Source organism: Mesoplodon densirostris, chromosome 7, assembly GCF_025265405.1.
Source record: "Mesoplodon densirostris isolate mMesDen1 chromosome 7, mMesDen1 primary haplotype, whole genome shotgun sequence".
In the NCBI taxonomy this organism is placed as follows: domain Eukaryota; kingdom Metazoa; phylum Chordata; class Mammalia; order Artiodactyla; family Ziphiidae; genus Mesoplodon; species Mesoplodon densirostris.
This window is the reverse complement of record NC_082667.1, coordinates 30,553,696-30,577,911: the sequence shown is the minus strand read 5'-3', so window position 1 is coordinate 30,577,911 and position 24,216 is coordinate 30,553,696. Positions and strand designations below refer to the sequence as shown.

The following is a 24,216-nucleotide window of genomic DNA, read 5'->3' as shown; positions in this document are numbered from 1 at the left end:
TCTGACCCTTCTCTCTTCCTGTCCCCATTCCTAAGCCACCCGTCAAATCTCCATTTCTGTTTTATTGAAAGAATAAGATGAGGACAGAATAAAGTCTTCTTACCTGATGTGTAAACTCCGTATGATGTTCCTTGCTTACTTCTCCAAATACATCTCTTAACCACTTGCCCACATAGACCTAAATTCTAGATATTCCAGGTTTTATTTCATATCTTTTTGTGGATTCCATTGTGTAATGGGAAAAGAAGAGAATCGGGAATAAGAAGGACCTAAGTGTGAACCCTAGAGCAATCATCGACAAAGCATGAGACCTTGAATGAATTTTTTTATTGCTTTCAACCCTATGTAGTAGGGATGTTGTAAAGTCAATATAAGGTAACACATGACTTTTATTGAGTAGGCCGAATATGGTTTGGATCTATCAGGAAACTATCAATGTTTTATTTTTCTACAGTCTTCAGATGTGCTCTGTTGTACTTCCCTTATTCCAACAATATTTAGGCAAGACTTTATAACTTTAGCTCATTTTAATAAGAATCAATTCCATTTTGATCATAAAGATTAAATTTCAGGCATTTAAAATGTTTCATCTAGACTTAAATCTAAATTCTAAACTTCAGTCTCAATTCCATTCCATCTATATTGGGGAGATAGCATGGTTTCTCCTTTTACTATTCCTCAATATTTCTTTCATTCTCTAACTCCCCCACTTTTCACCTTCCAACTCCTCCGGGGTTAAGAAGAAGAGGAGGAAAATGGTCAAAGTTTTTTTAATTTATCTTGTCCTGTTTGAAGTTCTATCTTGGCTTATATTACTTGTCATTCCCTCTGTCTTGGCAAATGTTTAAATGTTCCTGTTTTTGTAAGGCACAAATCCGTGAGTGGTTAAATGCCCATCCTAGACTTCCATACTGGGCAGCTACTGATGTAGATGATGCATTTGACACCTGGCCTGTCATATCCACTAACCAGTCTACCTCTTGTATAGCAGTTCACCCCAAGATACTTATAGTACCCCTCTGTCTTGGGGAGTCTCAGTAACACAGCTCAAGCTGGTTATCTTCTGTGGGATCCAACTGACCCAAAGAGACTCCTTCATTTCTTCCATGACAAATGTGGACACGCACAATCACTGCTACCCTCTCTTCTTGTCTTAGACTCTAAAGCATCTCTAGTCATCCTCCCACAGTCAGAATTTTCTGATGGAAAGAAGATACTAATCTCGATTTAGAACAAAACTCTAGAGGATACATGTCAAGATCCTAAGGCATTTATCCCCACACTGTACTCTCATGACAGCACTGAGCTGGGCCTAAGGGTTTATCTATGTCATCAAGCATCCAGTCTTGGAGGGAGATGTCCATCTTTTCTTTTTTTACAGTGTTCTAGATGTCTGTGAGTTTTCATTTTGTTGTTCTGCATCTCTTAACTGGTGGGCATTCGAGAACCACTTACCTCCTCTCTCCCACTAGGGAGAAGCAGTGGACACATTGCCAACTAGCCTGGCAATTCTCTTCCACCTGACCTTACATGAGTTGAATGGAGTGATAAGTTGAAGGTTGGGCTGGTGTGGCCACTCTCTAATATGCCTCCTTTACTGCTCCCTTCAGAATGCAGAGGGACACGTCTCCCACTGTCTATTATTGAATAGTATGTAATTTCAGCCAAAATGCTCAGATAAAAGTAAACATTCCATTTTACACTCAGGCTCATATGTGAACTTCATAGCACAGTGCCTGGAATATTATGGGACTCAGAAATGTTCATTGTGTTGGTTTTTTGTTGTTGTTTTTACTTTTACTTGCAAAGTCTCAATTGGGTATTCCTGTAATGCCACTACTTATATAACTTTTTAAGGGGTTATTTAAATCTAACACTCATATTTTGGCATTTTTTAAATGAGTAAGAAAGCTAAAAGAGGGTAAAAAAAAAAAGTAAATCTAAATTTTAAGAACTGCTTGGGGAAATGGAGAAAAATAACACCTTTCTACATTAAAATACTTCTTTTTCCTTCAGTTCATAGGGCGGTGGGCCTCATTTACACTTGCCTTTTCCAGAAGGTAACTTGTAGCTCAGCTCACCTGCTTTTAGGAACAGGTTGATTCATTTTACTAGCATCCAGCTAGTGCATTTGAAATTGCTGATGAAAGGTACTGTCAAATCCCTGGTCTATTTTGATAATGATTTGTACTTGTAAGGCAATCTGCCCATTAGTGTAGGAAAGGAGAATTGGGACAGCACCTTATAAAATGATCTCTGAAAGCAAGCACGGAGCCCCAGAGTCTGCTGGGCAGGAATTTATATCCCCATAGCATTTTGACTCAGCACACAACTGTGGGATGTATGGGGGTGTTTGCATCAGTGCCAGATTGTTTGCCTACACCAGAGGCTGTCCTAAGAGATTTGTTGTATCTGCCTTTGCTTGCAGATTGGAATTTAAGGAGCCTTTATTTCAATGCTAAGTTATAGCACAGGGTTTCTCTCCATTTTATCTATGACTGCTCAGATATAATCACCCACCAATAATCATGATATATCAAATGTATCCAGTTGTTAGCCAATTAGGTGGCATATAATCCATCACTAACCTTCTCTTGTTAATGTTCCCAACGAAGGGATTACTAAACAGGAGGCTATTTGTCTACTGTAATATGCAATGTAATCCTCCCTCATCCATGCTGTGAACTCTGCCATATTACCCCAATATTTTACCTCAGAAAATGCAGTTGTATTGAGAAAATGTAAAAACTATAACCTGGAGTAAATTAGGCATGAGTTTAAATTTTAACTTGTGTCAATTTGAGTAAAATAAATCTTACTTTTTCTGAGCTACATTTTAAAAAGACCTATGTCTTAAGTTTGCTGTGAGGAGAAAATGAGACGATATGAGCATAGGTAGTCAAGAAATATTCATGCTCTTCTCTCCTCAGTGTTAAAACTCACTTGTTACTCTTGCAGCCAAAACTGCCACCGGGCATCCAAAAATTTTTTTTTGATAGCAGTCGCCCCAGCCTTGAATTTTGAGGAACTAACATTATCTTGAACTGGTGTGCCTCAGGGGGAGAGGAGAAGGTCCCTCTGCTGTTGTTGTCACCTCTTGTATAGTCTTACTCTGAGGTGTGTAAAAGGAAGCCCCTTCTCCTTTACAGTCATGTTAGGAATTTGTGTTCATGAGGAAACCACATTAATGGCTGTTTGTTCCTCTTGGTCAGTTGTAAAAGTGAAGATTTTTGTTAGGATCACCGCTGTCTCTTAAGATTTTTAGGAGGTAAACTTATGAGCACTCAGGGGTTTAGGATTATGGTCCTTTGGTTTAGGATTATGGTCCTTTTACTCCCTACCCCCCCTTGCCTGGGATCTAGTTCACTTGGGGACACAGTGAAGGAAGAGCATGGATATCAGAGCCCGGCAACCTGGGTGTCTCCCACTATGCTACATATCTTAGTGCCTTCAGGCAAGTCACTCAGCCCAGAGCAGACTTCTTCCAGTTCTTTGAACAGTCAGATTCTTTCCTGTCTTAGGTCCTTTGTCCGCTCTGTTCCTTCTCTGTAACGCCCCCCACCCCTCTTCTCCTGGCTGACCATTTCTCACCTTTCCCGGCTCAGCTTAAGTATTACTCTTTCAGAAAGACCTGTTTTGGGTTGACCTCCCTTCCTCCTTCAGTTAGTCACTGCTCTCTGGCTGCTTTCTTCACCTATCATGATTTGAATGAACATATTTATTTGTTTATTTGTTTATTGACCCTCCCAAACTCTACACTAAGACAAACTCCTTGAGGACAGAAACTAGGTCTATCTCACAACCCTAAACCCAATGCCTCTCATAGTGACATACGGAAGGGGCTGAAAAATATCAAAGGGAATTCCCTGGCGGTCCAGTGGTTTGGACGCTGTGCTTTCACTGCTGAGGGCACAAGATCAATCCCTGGCTGGGAAACTAAGTTTAAGATCCCACAAGCCACATGGAGCAGCCAAATATATATATATATATATATATATATATATATATATATATATATATATATATATATATATATTTGTATATAAATATATTTTTATTGGAGTATAATTGCTTTACAATTTTGTGTTAATTTCTGCTGCACAGCAAAGTGAATCAGCCACACACATCCCTTCCCTCTTTAACCTCCCTCCCGTCACCCATCCCACCCAACTAGGCGATCACACAGCACTGAGCTGAGCTCCGTGTGCTATACAGCAGGTCCTCACTAGCTATCTATTTTACACATGGTAGTGTATTTATGCCAAACCTAATCTCCCAGTTCATCCCACCCTCACCTTCCCCCCCAAGTCCACACGTCAGTTCTCTATGTCTGCCTTTCTATTCCTTCCCTGCAGATAGGTTCATCTGTACCATTTTTCTAGATTCCACATATATGCATTAATATACGATATTTGTTTTTCTCTTTCTGACTTACTTCACTCTGTATGACAGACTCTAGGTCCATCCACATTGGTACGAATGACCCAATTTCATTTCTTTTTATGGCTGAGTAATATTCCATTATACATATGGACCACATCTTCTTTATCCATTCGTCTGTCTATGGACATTTAAGTTGCTTCCATGTCCTGGCTACTGTAAATAGTTCTACAGTAAACATTGGCGTACATGTGTCTTTTTGAATTATGGTTTTCTCAGGGTATATGCCCAGTAGTTGGATTGCTAGGTCATATGATAGTTCTATTATTAGTAGTTTAAGGAACCTCCATACTGTTCTCCACAGTGGCAGTATCAACTTACATTCCCACCAACAGTGCAAGAGGGTTCCCTTTTCTCCACACCCTCTCCAGCATTTATTGTTTTGTAGATATTCTGATGATGACCATTCTGACCAGTGTGAGATGATATCTCATTGTAGTTTTCATTTGCATTTCTCTAATGATTAATGATGTTGAGCATTCTTTCATGTGTTTGTTGGCAATCTATATATCTTCTTTGGAGAAATGTCTATTTAGGTCTTCAGCCCATGTTGGGATTGGGTTGTTTGTTTTTCTGATATTGAGCTGCATGAGCTGTTTGTATAGTTTGGAGATTAATCCTTTGTTGGTTGTTTTGTTTGAAAATATTTTCTCCCATTCTGTGGGTTGTCTTTTCATCTTGCTTATGGTTTCCTTTGCTGTGCAAAAGCTTTTAAGTTTAATTAGGTCCCATTTGTTTATTTTTGTTTTTATTTTCATTGCTCTAGGAGGTGGGTCATAAAAGATCTTGCTGTGATTTACATCAAAGAGTGTTTTTCCTATGTTTTCCTCTAAGGGTTTTATAGTATCCAGTCTTACATTTAGGTCTTTAATCTATTTTAGTTTATTTTTGTGTATGGTGTTAAGGAGTATTCTAATTTCATTCTTTTACAGGTAGTTGTCCAGTTTTCCTAGCACCATTTATTAAAGGGGCTGTTTTGTCTCCATTGTATATTCTTGCTTCCTTTGTCATAGGTTAGTTGACCATAGGTGAGTGGGTTTATTTCTGTGCTTTCTATCCTGTACCACTGATATTTCTGTTTTTGTGCCAGTACCATACTGTTTTGATTACTGTAGCCTTGTAGTATAGTCTGAAGTCAGGAAGCCTGAGTCCTCCAGCTCCAGTTTTCTTTCTCAAGGTTGCTTTTTGGCTATTCAGGGTCCTTCATGTTTCCATACAAATTGTATAATTTTTTGTTCTAATTCTGTGAAAAAATGCCATTGGTAATTTGGTAGTGATTGCATTGAACCTGTAGACTGCTTTGGGTAGTATAGTCATTTTCACACTATTGATTCTTCCAATCCAGGAGCATGGTATCTATCTGTTTATGTCATGTTTGGTTTCTTTCATCAGTGTTTTATAGTTTTCTTAGTACAGGTCTTTTACCTCCTTAGGTAAGTTTATTCCTAGGTATTTTATTCATTTTGTTGCGATGGTAAATGGTATTGTTCCCTTAATTTCTCCTTCTGATCTTTCGTGGTTAGTGTATAGGAATGCAAGAGATTTCTGTGCATTAATTTTGTATCCTGCAACCTTACCAAATTCATTGATTAGTCTAGTAGTTTTCTGGAAGCATCTTTAGGATTTTCTATGTATAGTATCATGTCATCTGAAAACAGTGACAGTTTTACTACTTCTTTTCCAGTTTGTATTCCTTTTATTTTCTTTTCTTCTCTGATTACCATAGCTAGGACTTCTAATACTATGTTGAATAATAGTGGCGAGAGCAGATAACCTTGTCTTGTTCCTGATCTTAGAGGAAATGGTTTCAGTTTTTCACCATTGAGAATGATGTTTGCTGTGGGTTTGTCATATATAGCCTTTATTATGTTGAGGTATGTTCCCTCCCTCTGGGAGGCCTCACTCTGTTTAATATTCCCTGGGGTCTGAGGCTCTCTGTTAGTCCAGTGGTTTGGACTTGGTGCTCCCACCACAGGAGCTCAGGCCGAACTCCTGGTCTGGGAACCAAGATCCTGTAAGCCGCATGGTGTGACAAAAGAAAAGAAAAAAAATAGAGCAGTACAATAACAAAGAATAAAAAATAAAATAATATTTGAAAGTTAAAAAATATATTAGGAAGAATAAAATTATAATTGAATCTACAACATGGTATAACAGAACCACAACAGAAAAAAGAAAGGATAAAAAAGGGAACATGCCAAAAAGAGCAGAACAATAACAAAGTATAGAGAATAAAATAAAATTAGAAAAATAAAAGATTTATTAGAAAAAATAAAAATATAAATGAATCAACAACAATAAGGTAAAACAGGGCTTCCCTGGTGGCGCAGTGGTTGAGAGTCCACCTGCCAATGCAGGACATGTGGGTTTGGGCCCTGGTCTGGGGGGATCCCACATGCCGCGGAGCGGCTGGCCCCGTGAGCCACAGTTACTGAGCCTGTGCGTCTGGAGCCTGTGCTCCGCAACGGGAGAGGCCGCGATAGTGAGAGGCCCGCGCACCGCGATGAGGAGTGGCCCCCACTTGCCACAACTAGAGAAAGCCCTCGCACAGAAACGAAGACCCAACACAGCCATAAAAAAAAAAAAAAAAGAGCTGGTGACATGTACGTGCACCGAGACAGCACGAATTGAAGGTAAAACAGAACCACAACCTAAAAGAAGAAAAAAGAAAAAAAAGCAAGGCCAGAAAAGGTGTTGGCTTTGGGGATGGAGCTTAGGCGGGGGGTGGGACTCAGGCAGGGGTGGGTTTTAGGGTGGGGATGAAGCCTAGGCTGGGGTGACGTTTAAGCATGGGGCAGGGCCTAGGCTTAGGACTTGTATGGCAGGGGAAAGGCAGCACGTTCTGAGGGGGTGTCTCAGGATTGTGGAGTTCTTGAGTTTGCAGGTAAGGCCCTGGGTAAGGGTGTATGGGCGGGGTTTAGGCCTAGCCCTGTTGGAGATGTCTCAGAGGGTGTCTTAGAGTGCCGCCTGTAGAGATAGGGCACTGGGTGGGTGTGTAGGGGCAGGGCTTAGGCTCTGCAATTTTAGAGGGAGCCTCTGAGGGTAGAGGATTAGGCCCAGGAGCCCAAGAGGCTCCCCAGTGCCCAAGTGGACAGGGAAAGTGCTGGCTGTGCTCCCTTCTGTTCTTCCAGTTTCCCAAGTGTCTCCCCCCTCACCACTGAACTGTGGGTGGGTCCCACCAGGTGTGGGAACTCCTCCCCTCTCCCCACTGCCCCTCAAGGTTGCCAGTCCTGTTGGTCCAGACTTTAGTTTTGCTCCCCCTCCCCTCCCTCCCACTCTCTCAGGACCCCCGCAGCTGGAGGGGACCTCAGTGGGCAGAGGATCAGGAGAGCATCTCAGCAGGCCTCCCAGGGCCCAAGTGGGCAGGGTAAAAGCTGGCCATTATGCTCCTTTCTGATCCTCTGCCCTCTCAATGGTCCCCCCCTTTTCCCCTCCAGGCATGAGATCCCTTCCCCTCCCCCAGCTGCCCCTAGGGGGCGCCAGACCTGTTGCACCTCATGTCCATTTCTCCTGACTCTCACTCCCTCCCATGTCCTACCTGGTCGCTGGGGGTTCCTCCCATCCCCTTAGGTGTCTGTGGTCCCCCACCAGTGCCTGGTAAGTGTTCTAGTTGTGTGGAGACCCGAATTCCACAACCTCCTAGTCTTCCATATTGACCCCACCCCCTATATATATATATTAATTAAATCACTGGACAATTGCATTTCCCAGTCTCACTTGCTTCATCTGTAAAGGTGATAATAACAACACTTGGAGTGAGATTTAGGCGAGCTATTATAGAAATGGGAAGGATCTGGCACAGGGCCTGACCCAGGCTTGATGTTAACATTAAAAGTACATGAACTGGGCTTCCCTGGTGGTGCAGTCGTTAAGAATCTGCCTGCCAATGCAGGGGACATGGGTTCAAGCCCTGGTCCGGGAAGATCCCACATGCCACGGAGCAACTAAGCCTGTATACCACAAGTACTGAGCCTGTGCTCTAGAGCCCACGAGCCACAACTGCTGAAGCCCGCATGCCTAAAGCCTGTGCTTTGCAACAAGAGAAGCCACCGCGGTGAGGAGTCCATGCACCACATCAAAGAGAAGCCCCCCGCTCACTGCAACTAGAGAAAGTCCGCACACAACAACGAAGACCCAACGCAGCCAAAGATAAATTAATTAATTAATTAATTAATTTAAAAAAAATGAGAGCATTAGGCTATTTCATGTGAAGAGTCCGCTTTACCTATATAATTCTCTGTTAGTGTAGAGAAAACTATATCTAGATTTTTTTAACATATAAGACACCATCTTGACTAGACAATTAAAAATATTATGCTACAACATGGCCAAATATTTGAGTTATTATGTAGTGAGAACAAGAAATTACTCCTTTTCCACTGGGAAATTCATTACCACCCAAGAGAAATGGGGAATATTTCACTGGTTGTAATTCTGTGAGGCTTACTAGCAATAAAAAGAAGAGCTGGAAATAACACGATTTCTCTGCTGTGATAAAACATGTATAAAATTCACTGCAGAATTAACAGCTTTTACCATTTATAAAAACTGCAACTTCTTCTCCCATATTTCTAGATTTTTTTATTCTGAAGGAGGAGGTTGGGAGTGTGCAATATTCTGATTTGATCTATTTAATTAAAATTGTGGACTTGCTTCAGAGGTATTACCAGGAAAGGTCTCCTTTGTCTATGGTGATATGGCTTATCCCGTTACCTGGTAGTGGGGAAGTTTTGTCTCCTTGCCCCCTTATGACTTCCTGTTACAACAAAACATAATGTACTTCCCAATTTGCAGGCCTTGTTTCAAGCAGCCAACCTGATCCACACAACAAGTCTTCCCATGATGACTTGGGAAGATGTGTTATGAGAGTAGATAGACTCACTTGAGTCATTTTTCTCCTTTATTTTCCATCTTTCTGTGACTTGCTACATTTTGCCTCTATTTTCTACAGTCAGAACAATAATGAGCACAACAACAACAAAAGCTAATATTTTATGAGGGTTTACTTTGTCTTGGGTACTGTTTAAAAACTTTACATGTATTAACTTATTTATTCCTAATGTTGTAGGAATTATTTTCTTCTACCCTTACAGAGGAATAAAGAGGTTAAATAACTTGTTCTGAATAACAAATTATTATGTAATAGAGGCAGGATTTGAATGCAGGCAGTATGGCTCCAGAGTCCATGCACCTAACCACTATGTTTATAAACCTCCATCATCAGTGTGAACACCTGTGGTAAGCAATATCTAAAATGACCCCCAATGATCCCTGACTTCTGACATTCAACCCTTCTGTAATTTCTTCCCTTTGTGTAAAGACTGGACCTAATAACTTGCTTCAAATAGATAGAATATGGTAAAAGTGAGGAGATAATCACTTCTGAGATCAGATTACAGGAGTCTGTGACTTCCATCTTATTCTCTCTCTCTGGCTCTTTCTCTGGCTCTTCCTTCTGATGAAGCAAGTTGTCATGTTGTGAGCAGTTCTATGGAGTAGCCTATTTGGCAAAGAACTAAGGGTGGCTTACAGCCAACAGCCATTGACAAACTAACATTTTCAGTCCAATATCTAATGAAGAACTAAATCTTGCCAACAACCATGTGAGTGAGCTTGGAAGTGGATCCTTCCACAGTTGGGTCTTGTAAAGACTGCAGACTAAGCCAACACTGTAATTGTTCTCTTGCAATTGTTCTCTCCTGTGGGAGAACCTGAGCTAAAGGACCCAGATACATGGTACCTGGATTCCTCACCAAAACTGTGAAATAATAGATATTTTTAGCCACTAACTTTTGGAGTGATTTGTTACACAGTCATAGATAACTGATACAACACTCTAGCTCTTTTATTATTTATTATTTTCCTTCTTTTTTTTTTTTTTTTTTTGCCACACCATGCTGCATGTGGGATCTTAGTTCCCCTACCAGGGATCAAACCCATGCCCCCTGCATTGGAAAAGTGGAGCCTTAACCACTGACTGCCAGGGAAGTCCCTACTTTCCCTTTCTTTCTTTCCTTTTTGTCAATGCTTGCTATAAGTCACGTAATACTTTCACATACATTGTCTTATTTAACCCTCATTCAGCCCTATAAAATATAATTTTCATTTTACAGGTGAGGAAACAGTCTAAGAGAGTTTATGGAACCTCATAGCTAGTAAGTGGGAAACCCAATGTTAGTACCTGGGTGTCTGTGATCTCTTCATCTTTTCAAAATTTATATCCCTTCTTCCATAAACTATTCCCTGTTTGATTCAATCCCCAAACCCTAATCTTACAAACAGAGCTAATCATTTTCTTGTCTATGATACCTCTCTCTGTATCACTTAAAATAATTACTAGTAATAGATATCATTGTTGAGTGATTTTAATGTGCCATGTACTATGCTAAGAACTTTATATAAATTATCTTACTTTGTTCTCATAAAAATAATCTGAAATAGATTCTACTACTTTCATTATTTTGTAAATGAGTAAATTCAGGATCATAGATGTTAAACAACTCATAGTCACAGAGATAAAACATTTTGTATTACTTATTAGTTTTAGTTGTAGTTCACATGCCTGATTTCCCCAATAAACTTTAAGCTCTAACAGGGCTTGCATCTTTGCACACCATGACACCCAGCACAGACTTTCCCATATGGGTGCTGAATGAATGATTATTGAACTGAATTTCAACATTAAGTCCTGCATTTTGTGCATATGGACAGTCAGATTTATTCAGAGTGATACAAATACCAAGAAAACTCATTCAGTACTATATAAGTTCATGATATATATATATATTTTTTTTTCTACAAAAATCTGATGTCATTGACTCTCATGACTCACATAGCATAGAATCTCACTCAAATCTCTTTCTTCTTCACAATTTGTATCTTTATCTCATATCATTTACAACTAAAAGTTATGGCCAGAATAGTGAATTCTGAGAGTCTACAAAATTAGTAGTTATAAAATAAGTAAATACCTTAATACATTGCTCTTGCTTGAAGAGTTCAAGGCAAGAAAGCAGGATACAAAAAGAATTTCTAAACTGGGATTCAAACCAAATGATATTTGGAAATTAGAATGGTGAGGTAGCCAGAAAACTCCTTAATCAAACTCTACATTTCAGTAAATTGAATAATTAATATAGTTTATCTTAGGGATTCTTACTGAATTGCTTCATAAGAATGCAACTTTAAAATTATCAACTTGATTAATTCATCCACTGGGTTGAGAAATATTTAATGAATGCTTACGATAGCAAGACAGTGTATTTGTAAACAATGATATAGAAATGAATGAAACATTGTCTCTGTGCCAAGGATCTTTCAGTAGAGTAAAAAAGTTAGATGTGGATAAGTATAGTATCATCTAAGTGCAAAGATAGGTTTAGGTTTTAGGAACACAGACAAGGGAGTTTCTACTTTCAGTGTTAGGAGTATATCAAAATAGTATGTGGTGTATAAGACTTTGATCCATTCATATGATTTCCATGTGATTCCATATTCTCTTAAATTTTCTTTAAATGAAGAAATATAGAAACTATCAAATAAATATAGACATTTTGGAAAGCTTTGGCTCTCTACAAAAAATTCCTAGCAGCTAATGGGTCACCCAGAAATATGGCACAATTAATGTTATATCTCTGTGTACTAACGTTAGAACAGAATCACTCCAGGAGAAGGTAAGAGTCTGAGGACCACAGGCACTCTGAACTCCCCAAATGTCTCAACTTCAGAAGCACCTGTGCTAAATAACTTTGTGAGTTTTTGCTGTGATGACTCAAAGATATTATAAGTATGTGGGACTTTGCATTGCCAGATTTTCTTCATTATGATTCAGAAGGAAACGTAGCCCTGTGCTATAGAATATAGAATTTATGAAGTCCAAATAGAATTACCCTTATCCCTCTAGGAGTGTCTAATCTAATAGAATTATAAAACAGACTGACTTTGAGACTTACAATTGTTTGGGTCATATGGAGACTACATTTTTAAACCAGAATCATAATGTATTTTGTACTAAAATACGGTATTTTTGAAATAACAATTGTTTTGTTAAATTAAACAATAGCCCCCATATTTGTCTTACAGAGCACAATTGCTTCTTCCTTTTGAAACGTATAATATTTGAGTATACAGTTCTCTATTTCTCATTATCACTAGCATCTAGGCACCATCTTGTCTATTGCCCTCTTTCCTTGAAGGCTCTTTTACTTGCTGCATGAGGTTTGTATTTTAAGTTCGGCTATCATCGTAGCTAACTTACACATCTACATAAACAGCATATCTAATACCTCGAACTTGTTAAGAACACTCTACCACTTCTGAAACACACTATATCCGAACTGGTTCTCATGATCTGCTTTTCTTCCCGGTTCCTCACATTGGTTTTCTCCCACTCCATACTCCAGTCCATCAGGGAGAAGAAATACTTGTGGTCATCTTAGACTTTTTCTCCCTTTCAGTCTCTATTCTATTCTCATAAAATTCTATCAATCCTTTCTCAAAGATGTTTCTCCTATTCACTTTCCCCCTTCTTTTCTTAGTTCTTGCCACAGCTGTACTCATGCTGGCATTTCGTACTCTGGTCTCTTCCCCCTCGGGTTCACCACACATACACCCTTAGATGATCTTCCTACATCACAGTTTCTGTTCATCATTCATTTTGGGCAGAGCACACAATGAATCACAATGGTATCTCACTGAGTTATTTTTCCTTCAGTATAGTTATTACCTTTCTTTCATTATAAGAGTTTTGCCTACTCATAGAAAAAGTAAAAAGTACTGACGCTATTGTAATTCAAAACTTTTTCTTTTGTATTTCCTAACTGGTTATCATTGTTTTATATAAAAATGTAGATATCTGTTAATTTAAAAAAATTTTTACATGCTCAACTCTCACTGATTCTAGGAATTTTTTTTTTTTTAAAGATGTTGGGGGTAGGAGTTTATTAATTAATTTATTTATTTTTGCTGTGTTGGGTTTTCGTTTCTGTGCAAGGGCTTTCTCTAGTTGTGACAAGCGGGGGCCACTCTTCATCGCGGTGCGCGGGCCTCTCACTATGGTGGCCTCTCTTGTTGCGGAGCACAGGCTCCAGACGCACAGGCTCAGTAGTTGTGGCTCACAGGCCTAGTTGCTCCACGGCATGTGGGACCAGGGCTCGAACCCGTGTCCCCTGCATTAGCAGGCAGATTCTCAACCACTGCGCCACCAGGGAAGCCCTGATTCCAGGAATTTTAAGTCTATTTTTCTTGGAGTTTCTGAGCACATAATCTTATATTCTTCAAAAAATGATAATTTTTCTACCCCTTTCTTTTCAATGTTTTATTAAATTTGGCTAGAACTTCCAGGAAAATGCTAACTAATAATGGAAATAGTCCACATCATTGTCTTGTTTTTGATGTCAGTGGGAATGACTCCAGTGTTTCATTAAGTATCATATTAGGTATGGATTTATGATTTATGTTCCTAAGTAAGTATCTTTTTCTTTGCTTTCTAAGAGTTTTAACCAGGAGCAGGTGTTTAATTTTTATCAAATGCTTTTTTTTGCCATCATCTGAGAAGGAAAAATATGTTTTTTCCTTTTAATTACTCTTGCAATGTAATCTTTCATAAATTTCCTAATGTAAAATGAATGTTCCTCATTTTCATGAGCTTGTATGATTTAAGCTGTGTTCATATTGATAATCTAAAGGTTGATGGTTCATTGATCAGGAACACTGCTTCACTGATAGTTCTAACCTGATACTACCCTACCCCAAACTAGTGATTTCTTGTTTTCAGAAGGTATTTAGTGGGTGTTTAGGAAGAATTAATCTCATGGCTTTCCTCTCTGGTCTCCTTGCTGATGTTGAGAAAGGTGTGTGGTCACCCTCTGTCTTCTGCTGGCAGTTCCTTTTATAGGAATGATATTCTTGAAAGAGAGAAAGTTTATTATGGATTCATACCACAGATGCCTACAGATGAAAGCCTTCAAGACACTAAGTATCTCTGTGAATTTTTGAAACTTTTCTACACTACCAGTTCTATATTGAATTTCATGAAGAAATAGGGATTCTTCTGAACACTGTCTCTGGGACACTGCAGCAACATTGCTTACATCCTAAAGTATCACAATGCACTTCAAGTCAAAGGGATGTCTGGGAGCCACCAGTTTGTGGGCTGGGCAGGTTCAGCTATATTCTGAACCTAGCTTAGATTCAGATAAGTCAGTCATATATTAATAATATTAATTACTCAATATTAATCAATTTAGTCAAATTTATCCAATTCAATCATGTTTTCCATTACGTGAAATCCCCTCCCCCTTCTTTGGGGTCTTTAAGCTCTGGTCTTTCTGCCTACAGTTTCCCAGCTATGTCTTCCTATATATTGGTTTTATCCTTAATTTTCCTGGAGTATATCCTCAAATACACACAAATAAGAATCGTGGGTGCTCAAATTTCTGAACCTTACATGTCAAAAATACCTTAATTTACTCTTCTTCTTGAATGATTATTTGAGTATAAAATTCTAGAATTCAAAGGCATTTCCCTCATTCCTTGGAGCTACTGCTCCATTATCTTCTAGCATTTGGTGTAACTAACTTTTAGACCTTTATAGGTGACCTGCTTTTCTTTCTCTTCCCTGTAAACTTTTATTGTCTTATGTTTAATTTTGAAAGTCTGAGGCAGTGTCTAGTACTTCACTCCCTGGACACATTCATTCTAAATAATAATGCTTTCCTTTAACACTTTTGAATTTGCTATTGTCACTATTGTTGATGTTGTTTCCCTCCCCTTCATTTTCATCTACTTTTTCTTGTTGGAATGATTTTCAGTAGGATATTGAACATCCTGAATGGTCCTTTATGTCTCTTCCCTGTTTTTTCATAGTTTATTTATTTTTTGTTTTGTTTTCTTTGCTCTGAGATCAGAGATTAAAAAAAAAATTATCTCTCAGGTCTTTGGTTTTTGTTTTTGGGTTTTTTTTACAATTAATCTATTGACTACCATTTCTTTTCAGATTGATAATTTTTGTTAGCATTGTATTTATATTTTATCAGTGCTATAACTTTAAATCTCTTTTAGGACACAGTAAAAATTGTTCCCTTAAACTATATAAATTATATTTCCTCTGGGATTTATTGTTACGTTTATTTTTAATTTTATATTATTCCTTTGTGCTACTACTTTTTCTCATATTTTCTTTTGGCTCATGGATATTCATATTTAAGAATAAAGGACTTGTTTAAATATTCTCAGTAGCTAATCTGAGTTTCTTCTATTGCTGGGTATGGAGATCAATTTTAATCGTAGCCTTTTCTCCAAAATGGGAAAGTTTACTGAAATTTCATTGTTGGTGGACAGGGTTTATGGATAGGAAGGCTTTCAGGTAGGGTGTGTGGATAGGAAGTTGGCTTCCAATGCTGGAATGAGAGTCTCAACCTGAAGTCTTAGCTATCCCAGGGTGGTTCCTTCCTTCTTTCCTTCCCTCCTTCTTCTTCCCTCCTTCTCTCTCATTCTCTCTCTTTCTCTCCCTCCCTCCCTTCATCTTTCTTTCCTTTTGAGTAAAGCCTTTTGATTTTCATTCAGACAGAAAATAATGGGTTGACAATCCTTCATTTTGAAGTGTGGGTTATGGGGAATGGGCAGAGGGCTGACTAGCATGGCAGTTTTGTTTTCAGAACTATAACAAATTCTCTTGTTTAACATTTCCCTCTCACATATCCTCTTATCTACTGACTCCATGGTGTTCCATTCTCAACTTTGAACCTCCCCCATGTATTTATTCTGGACTGCAAGTACTTCAACTGTTTTGTCAACCCACTTCAACTACAATCCATTTTCCAGTAATTTATTGCATTCTCTTATGCTATAAATCTTGACCTGTTGATGTCTCTGACGTGATTTCTTCTGTGTTATGAATGTATTACTTTTCAGAGTTGTACACTCTCATTACAATGGAGTCTTGAGAGGGAGAGAAGACAAATGCCTGTGTTCCAAATATCAGCATTTGTACTATAAAAACTATGGTTTTTATAAAAATGATACATTGTAATTATAAAAATTTTACACAGTAAATAAAATAGTGTATAGAAATATGCCAAAATTCACACAGAATTCAATGATCCAGAAAATACCAATATTAATGTTAGTCAAACCTGGTTTCAAGTACTTTCTATATATAAATTTTAAAATGGATGGCTTAGAGATATGGTGATGGAAAAGTATAGAGACAATTATATTGAAATGTCCTTTATATTAGAAAAAATTGCATTTTATTTTCAGAATTTCATCTTGAATGAGATATGCCCCCATGTTCAAATTAATTTCAGTGTTATCAATCAAATCAATCAATGTTTATGAACAAAGCCACCAAAGAACCATTTCTCAAATCACCTTGGCTCCATGTTGCAATTTATTCACAACTGTGATCCTTCCAAGTCCTTCCTGAATATTTCTGGGAATTCCCAAAGGATCTTTATACATCTGGGTTTCTTCTACTGGCCTCTGGGCCTGGCTGCTCATAACTCCTCCATGATATACTATACAGGCTCTGAAGATAAGTGGACAAGTGTGGTTTACAGTAATTATTTGTAAATTAAGAAAAATCCCACATCTGTTGTTATATCTTGGCTATTTAAATTTTTATTTTGTACTGTTATTAGATATGTTTGATTTACATATTTTTATAATATTTAAGATAAAACCTTTAAATTTTGTTTTTACAACTTTTTTTCCAAAAAATTTCTGTTCTCCTTATTTTCTTAACTAGACTTTATTGTCCTCATAACTTTTTGTAATGTGAGAGGTTGAAGGGTAGGAATTTGCTGAATAGTGAAGTTTTTCCCATATATAAGATTTACTATATATATATATAATTTTCCTTTACATTATTGAATACACCTTAGTTTTTAGTTGTGTTTCTTTATGCTTTTACAGCAATATTTATCCAGGATAGCGTACTTTTCCCTTTTTAGAGTTTTATTTAAAATTTTTGGTTTTATAATGGCATGGCCAGGTAAATTATTCTGTAATTTGTGATTTAGGTGATCAGTTAAAATTTATTTGAGACCTATTTTATTTTGTAAATTTCCCCAAAATAAATGTGATACATATATTCATATATGTATATTTTATTGTAGTAAAAAACACATAACATGAAGTCAACTCAAATTTGTAAGTATACAGTACAGCATTGTTAACTATATGTAAATTGTTTTACAGTAGATCTCTAGAACTTTTTCCTCTTGCATGACTGAAACTCTATATCTGTTGACCAGCAACTCCCATTTCCCCCTCCTCACATTCTCTGGTGACCACCTTTCTACTTTTTTATTCTATGAGTGTGACTACTTTTAGATATCTCATACAAGTGAAATCATGTAGAATTTGTCCTTCTGTGACTGGCCTGTTTACTTAGCATGTCTTCAGGGTTCATCCATGTTGTAGCATGTGACAAGAGTTCCTTCTTTTTTAGGGCTGAATAAATGAAAATTACATTCTCTTTATCTATCCACCCGTTGATGGACATTTATGTTGTTTCTACCTCTTTACTATTGTGAATAATACTACAATGAACATAGGAGTGCAAATATCATTTCAAGATTCTGTTTTCAATATGTTTGGATAAATACCCAAAATTGGGATGGCTGGGCCATATGGTAGTCCTATTTTAAATTTGAGGAAACTCCACACTATTTTCCATAGTGACTGCATCATTTTGCATTCCTACTAACAGTGCACAGGAGTTCCAATTTCACCACATCATCACCAACACTTACTATTTCCTTCTTTTTTTTCCAATAATAGCCCTTCTAACATTTGTGAGGTGATATTTCATTGCTTTGATTTACATTTCCCTGATGATTAGTAATGTTGAGCACCTTTTCATAAACTTGTTTGCCATTCTTATATCTTCTTTGGTGAAATGTCAATTCAAGTCATTTGCTCATTTTTTAATCCATTTATTTATTTATTTATTTATTTATTTATTTACCCTAATAAGGTGTAAGAGTTCATTATATATACTTTGGAAATTAACCCCTTATAAAATATGTGGTTTGCAATTATTTTCTTTCATTCTGTGAATTGACTTTTTGCTCTTATTTCCTTTGCTACGTAGAAGCTTTTTAGTTTGAAGTGGTCCCACTTGTCTATTTTTGCTTTTCTTGCCCACATTTTTTGTGTCATATTCAAGAATTCATTTCTAAGAGCAATGTTATAAAGTCTTTTCCTTATGTTTTCTTTTAAGAGTTTTATGGTTTCAGGTCTTACATTTAAGTCTTTAATTCATTTTGAGTGTATTTTTGTGTATGGTGTAAGAGAAGGGTCCAATTCCATTTTTTGCATGCAAATATTTAGTTTTCCCAACACTATTTTTTAAAGAGACTATCCTTTCCCCATTGGGAAGTGTTTGCACTCTTGTCCAAATTTCGCTGCTTTTAAAAAAAATCTATGGGCAGGCAGGGGAGTCCTGGGATGAGAAACACCTGGGAGCAGGAGTGCTAAGGCCCTCCCCCTCCCAGACTCCTGTATAAGGAGTTTAGCTCCCGTCACCTATCACAGTCCCGAGTGCTGCTGCCCCTCCACCCCTGCCGCCCAATCAGAGCCACAGGGCAGTAGCTCCGGGCCCCAGAGGCCAGACCATCTGTGCAAAATGTATGTCTCGAGCACCCAGCACGCGCAGGGCTGCAGAAGCCAGAATCAGGGAGTGAATTGCGCATGCGCGGGCAGCAAATCTCTAGCTCTTCAGGAACGGAGCCAAAGGGCCTGGCGTAGCGCGGGCGCTTCAGGCCCGGCCACCTAGGGCTCCCTTGCTAAGTCTGTCAAGGTCAAGGCTACAGCAACTTGACAAGCCTTTCCACCATCCTCAAGTCAAGCAGTTTTTTTTTCTTTCTTTTTTTTTTTTTTTTTTTGCTGTACGCGGGCCTCTCACTGTTGCGGCCTCTCCCGTTGCGGAGCACAGGCTCTGGACGCGCAGGCCCAGCGGCCGTGGCTCACGGGCCCAGCCGCTCCACGGCATGTGGGAGCTTCCTGGGCCGGGCCACGAATCCGTGTCCCCTGCATCAGCAGGCGGAGTCTCAACCACTGCGCCACCAGGAAAGCCCCAGTCAAGCAGTTTTTGCTGGGAGCTTGGAGGTATCTAAAATTCATGCCAGAAGACCAACTGTTCCTGTCCCTCAAACATTTGCCTTTAAGGGCAGCTTCAGGGCATTACTCTCTGTTTCTGAACCAGCCCATCTGGCAGCAGCCTGGGGAAGCTGGCTCCTCCACTCAGTCTCCTGCATCAGGAACTATTTTCTTCTTTGAACACCGCCAAGGACGCCCGCGGCAGGCTGGGAGCCTGGTCCAGGTGAGTGGAGTGTGGAATTTCCCAGGAAGGCACAGGGCACAGAGTCTGCAAGGTGTGCTTGGTGACTTCGGGCTCATGTCCTTTGTTCATATTTCTGGGCTCTCTATTCTGTGCCATGATCTATAGATCTGTTTTTATGTCGGGGCCATATATATATATATATATATTTTCCAATAGTTTTGTAATATGTTTTGAAGTTAGGAACACTGGGTGCCAGGTCTACTCTTCACTTTCCCCCCAGGGAGAGGCCTCCAAGTTGTGTCAGCTCTGCCTGCTATACCACTGGTCCTCAGGAACAGCAGGGAGGCTCCCAGCTCTTTTTGTTCTCTGTGGCACCCAGGCACCTAGAATATTCTGGGTTCCATTAGGGCCTTGAGATAGGCAAAACAGAAACCAGTCTCTTGGGCAGCCCTCAGGAAAAAGCTAGAACATTGGCTGCATGTTCCAACTCTCCCTCCTCAGGGAGAAACCAGGAGTTGGGAATTTTTTCCTGCTCCTTCTGTGCTGAGCTGGGGGGGAGGGACTATGGCGAGTGAATAGGTGCTAGTCTAAATTGTTGCCTTTGTTCTCAGCAGCTCGCAACTTGACACCTTTTCCAGTTAGTGCTTAGATTCAGGCAAGACAGAAATCAGACCCTTGGGTACTTTCGCCAAAAGTCTGAATGTTGCATGAATATTTCAGTCTTTTATTTTCCTTCCCAGGGAGAAGCCAGGAACTCGGAGTTTTCTCCTGATTATCCCGCAGAGCGCCAAGGGGAGGACTAGGTGAGTGAGTGCCATGAATTTTCCTACCAGCTTAGATACAGCTAGTTTTCCACACAACTAGGTGGTGGGACTCTCTTAACTGGTTTATGGATATCTCACAAAGGGAATTTGTTTATATATTGCTGTTGAATAGATGTCTCCTTAGGTAAAAGAGGGTCTGGGGCTTCCTATTCTGCCATCTTGTTGACATCCTGTCGCGCGCGCGCGCGCGCGTGCGTGTGTGTGTGTGTGCATTTTTTATTTTTCAGTTTTTGAGATATAATTGGCATACGGCACTATATAAGTTTAAGGTATAGAGCATAATGATTTGATTTACATATATCATGAAGTGATTGTCACGATAAATTTAGTGAATATCATATTTATATATAAAATTAAAGAAATAGAAAAAAACTTTTTTCTTGTGATGAGAACTCTTAGGATTTACTGTTGTAACAACTTTCATATATAATGTAGAGCAGTTAATAAATTCATCGTGTTGTACGTTACATCCCTAATACTTATTTATCTTATTAATTAGAAGTTTGTACCTTTTGACTGCCTTCTTCCAATTCCCCTTCCCCCTCAACCCACTGACCCTGTAACCACAAATCTGATCTCTTTTTCTGTGTTTGTTTGTTTTTGAGGTATAATTAATCTACAATGCTATGTTAGTTCCTGTTACACAACATAGTGATTCAATGTTTCTATACATTTCAAACTGATAACCACAGTGTTTCGTTACCATATGTCATTATACAAAGATATTATATAGTTGTTGACTGTATTCCCACACTGTACATTTCATACCTGTGACTCATTTATTTTGCAGCTGGAAGTTTGTACCTCTTGATCTTACTCACCAATTGCTTTCCTCCCCCTGCCCCTCTAGCAAACACTTGTTTGTTCTTTGTATCTATAACTCTGTTTCTGTTTGGTTATGTTTGTTCATTTGTTTTGGTTTTTTGGATTCCACTGGTTTAGATGAACTGGTTTATGAATATATCACAAAGGTATTTGTCCATGTATTACTGTTGAGTAGGTTTCTCCTTAGGGAAAGGAGGATCTGGGGCTTCCTATTCTGCCATCTTGGTACAAAATTCAATATATATGCTTTAATTTGACATTGTTATTTTATCATTTAAATTATCTGTGCCCTTATTTATCTTTTAAAATATTTTCTTTGGTAATGTATGAAAGAATTTTGTTAAATTCTCTTAGATATTGAGTTATTATTATCTCCTTTCATTTCAAACTATTTTTGATGTACATATTTCAATGTTATGGGCTTTTTTTTTTTTTTTTTTTTTTTGCTGTACACGGGCCTCTCACTGTTGTGGCCTCCCCCATTGCGGAGCACAGGCTCCGGACGCACAGGCCCAGCGGCCATGGCTCACGGGCCCAGCCTCTCCGCGGCATGTGGGATCTTCCCAGACCGGGGCACGAACCCGTATCCCCTGCATCGGCAGGCGGACTCTCAACCACTGCGCCACCAGGGAAGCCCTATGGGCTTTTTTTAACCTTCTGAAAGTCCATGAATTTATCAACTTATGTTTAAAAATAGATTTGATCCATGTAAAAAATTTTCAGTTTGCTTTTTGCCTTAGATTCTAAGGACTTTGCCTTAGATTCTACTTATTTAATGTATATATTTCAACTGCTGCTTTACTCTGTGTTTGCCTAAAACATATTTATTCATTCTTTTATTTTAACCTTTCTGTATGATATTGTTTGGCTGTGCCTCATAAGATTATTTATTTATTTATTTATTTATTTATTTATGTTGTGATGCATGGGCCTCTCACTGTTGTGGCCTCTCTCGTTGCGGAGCACGGGCTCCGGACGCGCAGGCTCAGTGGCCATGGCTCACGGGCCCAGCCGCTCTGCGGCATGTGGGATCTTCCCGGACTGGGGCGCGAACTCGTGTCCCCTGCATCGGCAGGCGGACTCTCAACCACTGCGCCACCAGGGAAGCCCTATTTATTTTTTGACCTAATTAAAATCTTGTTCTTTTAAGAGAGGAATTTAAACCATTTGTATTAAAATATTAATAACTATATATATTTTAACATATATTTTAAAATATTTTTTAATACTTTCAGTGTTTTGTAAAGTGTATTTTATGGTTTTAATTATATAAGTGGTTTCCTTAGCTTTCAAATTGTTTCCTAATCATTAAAGTCACAAGGGTAATGTTCTCTTTTCTTTCTTCTCTACAGAAAGCAAGGGGTTTAGTTAAACTTTGTTTTGTCCACATCTCATCTTTATAAGTGTAACATTAGTTTGTATCCTCATATTATTGTAATTGATTTTTTAAATTACAGATGTTCCCTTCCAATCTTAATTTTATCATATTTGAATTTGGTATTTCATTTAAATTAAAAACAGCATCAACTCAGATATTTATTTTTACTGCTCACTTCCTTTCTCTTCAATTCAAAAATTTCTATTTTCAAATACTTAATTTTGATTACTCTCTGGGCCATCTCAAGTCTCTCTTCAGGAAGGGTAAATGGGTGTATCTTCTTAGTCCTTGTTTCCTTGATAGTGTCTTAGTCTTGTTCTTGTCTTTACATTCATTTAAGTCAAATTGACTGAGTTTCACATTTATGTCTTTCAAAACTCCATTTGAAATAGAGCTATGTAGCTTCATTTTTTTCATATAATATTTCAAAAGCATCTGAAAAAAATTCTGACTTTTATTCTTATCTAGGCATTCCATGTATTATTTTGATGTTGGATTTTATTAAATTTTATTTTTTATATCCTGCTTTTACTAATTCTGTATATATTAATTCAATTATTTGATTTTTAATTTCCTTATTATTTTCCTTATAAATTCCAGCTCTCTTTTTATCTTATTCCATTGCATTTCATTCTCAACATCTTCTATTTTCATGACTTTCTGATGTTGTCTCAAAAGGTCATGGCTTTTTGTCTCACAATGGTAGACCTATCTAGATCAAATTTGGGCTGGCATCCAAGTATAGACATTTTTATTGGTGTACCTTTCCATCCCGGTGATGGGTGACTCTCTTTCCAACAGATAAAGTTGGATGGGAACTCCTTGTGCAGTACTAGCCCACATCTGCTTGTTTCTTGCTTCACAGTTTGGTTCTCTAGAACTTTGAAAGAGGTGGTGCATATGAAAAAGAGACTAGAATCCTAAGTATGTAACACTTCTTAGTGTTTCTCTTTCTATATTTCCCTATATACTCCTTTATTTGTAGGTTTCACACCTCTCAGGGTGTCATGTTCCAAAAAAGAAACCTTTCCGTACCTTTCTTGTATTTGAAATCTCCATCTGAATGTAAAAAGTAATATACTGTGACAGATGGGATATGGTGACTTTTCTGGATGCACATTTTGTTTTTTTGAGCCACTGAAGAAGGTAGAGAAAGGCAAAAGATATGCTTGCCTACTTTTTGCAGGATTAGTGTACTATTGATTGCCCTTTCAGTAAAATTTTTCATTTTTGTAATTTATAGAAATTTTCCTAGATTTTGACAGGAGTTGAATAAGCAGTAGTCTTGCTATGAGATTTTGCTTTTATTTTTACTGTCTTTAGATATAGTTTAGTGGGAAATTCAGAGTGGCTCTGTCATGGAGAACTAGCCAGTTACTTTTATACCTCTCTCATGATGTAATAATTTTGAATATCAAGGTCCTCCATAAAGTAAACTCATTTGCCCTTATCAAATGATG

The 24,216-nt window shown here is 38.3% G+C and overlaps 1 pseudogene; it reads left to right on the top strand.

Annotated features, from left to right (window-relative positions):
- The window catches only part of LOC132494145 (hypoxia-inducible factor 1-alpha inhibitor-like), an 84,922-nt pseudogene extending 64,390 nt beyond the window's left edge, over nt 1–20,532 (top strand).
- Nucleotides 20,533–24,216: the final 3,684 nt, after the last annotated feature.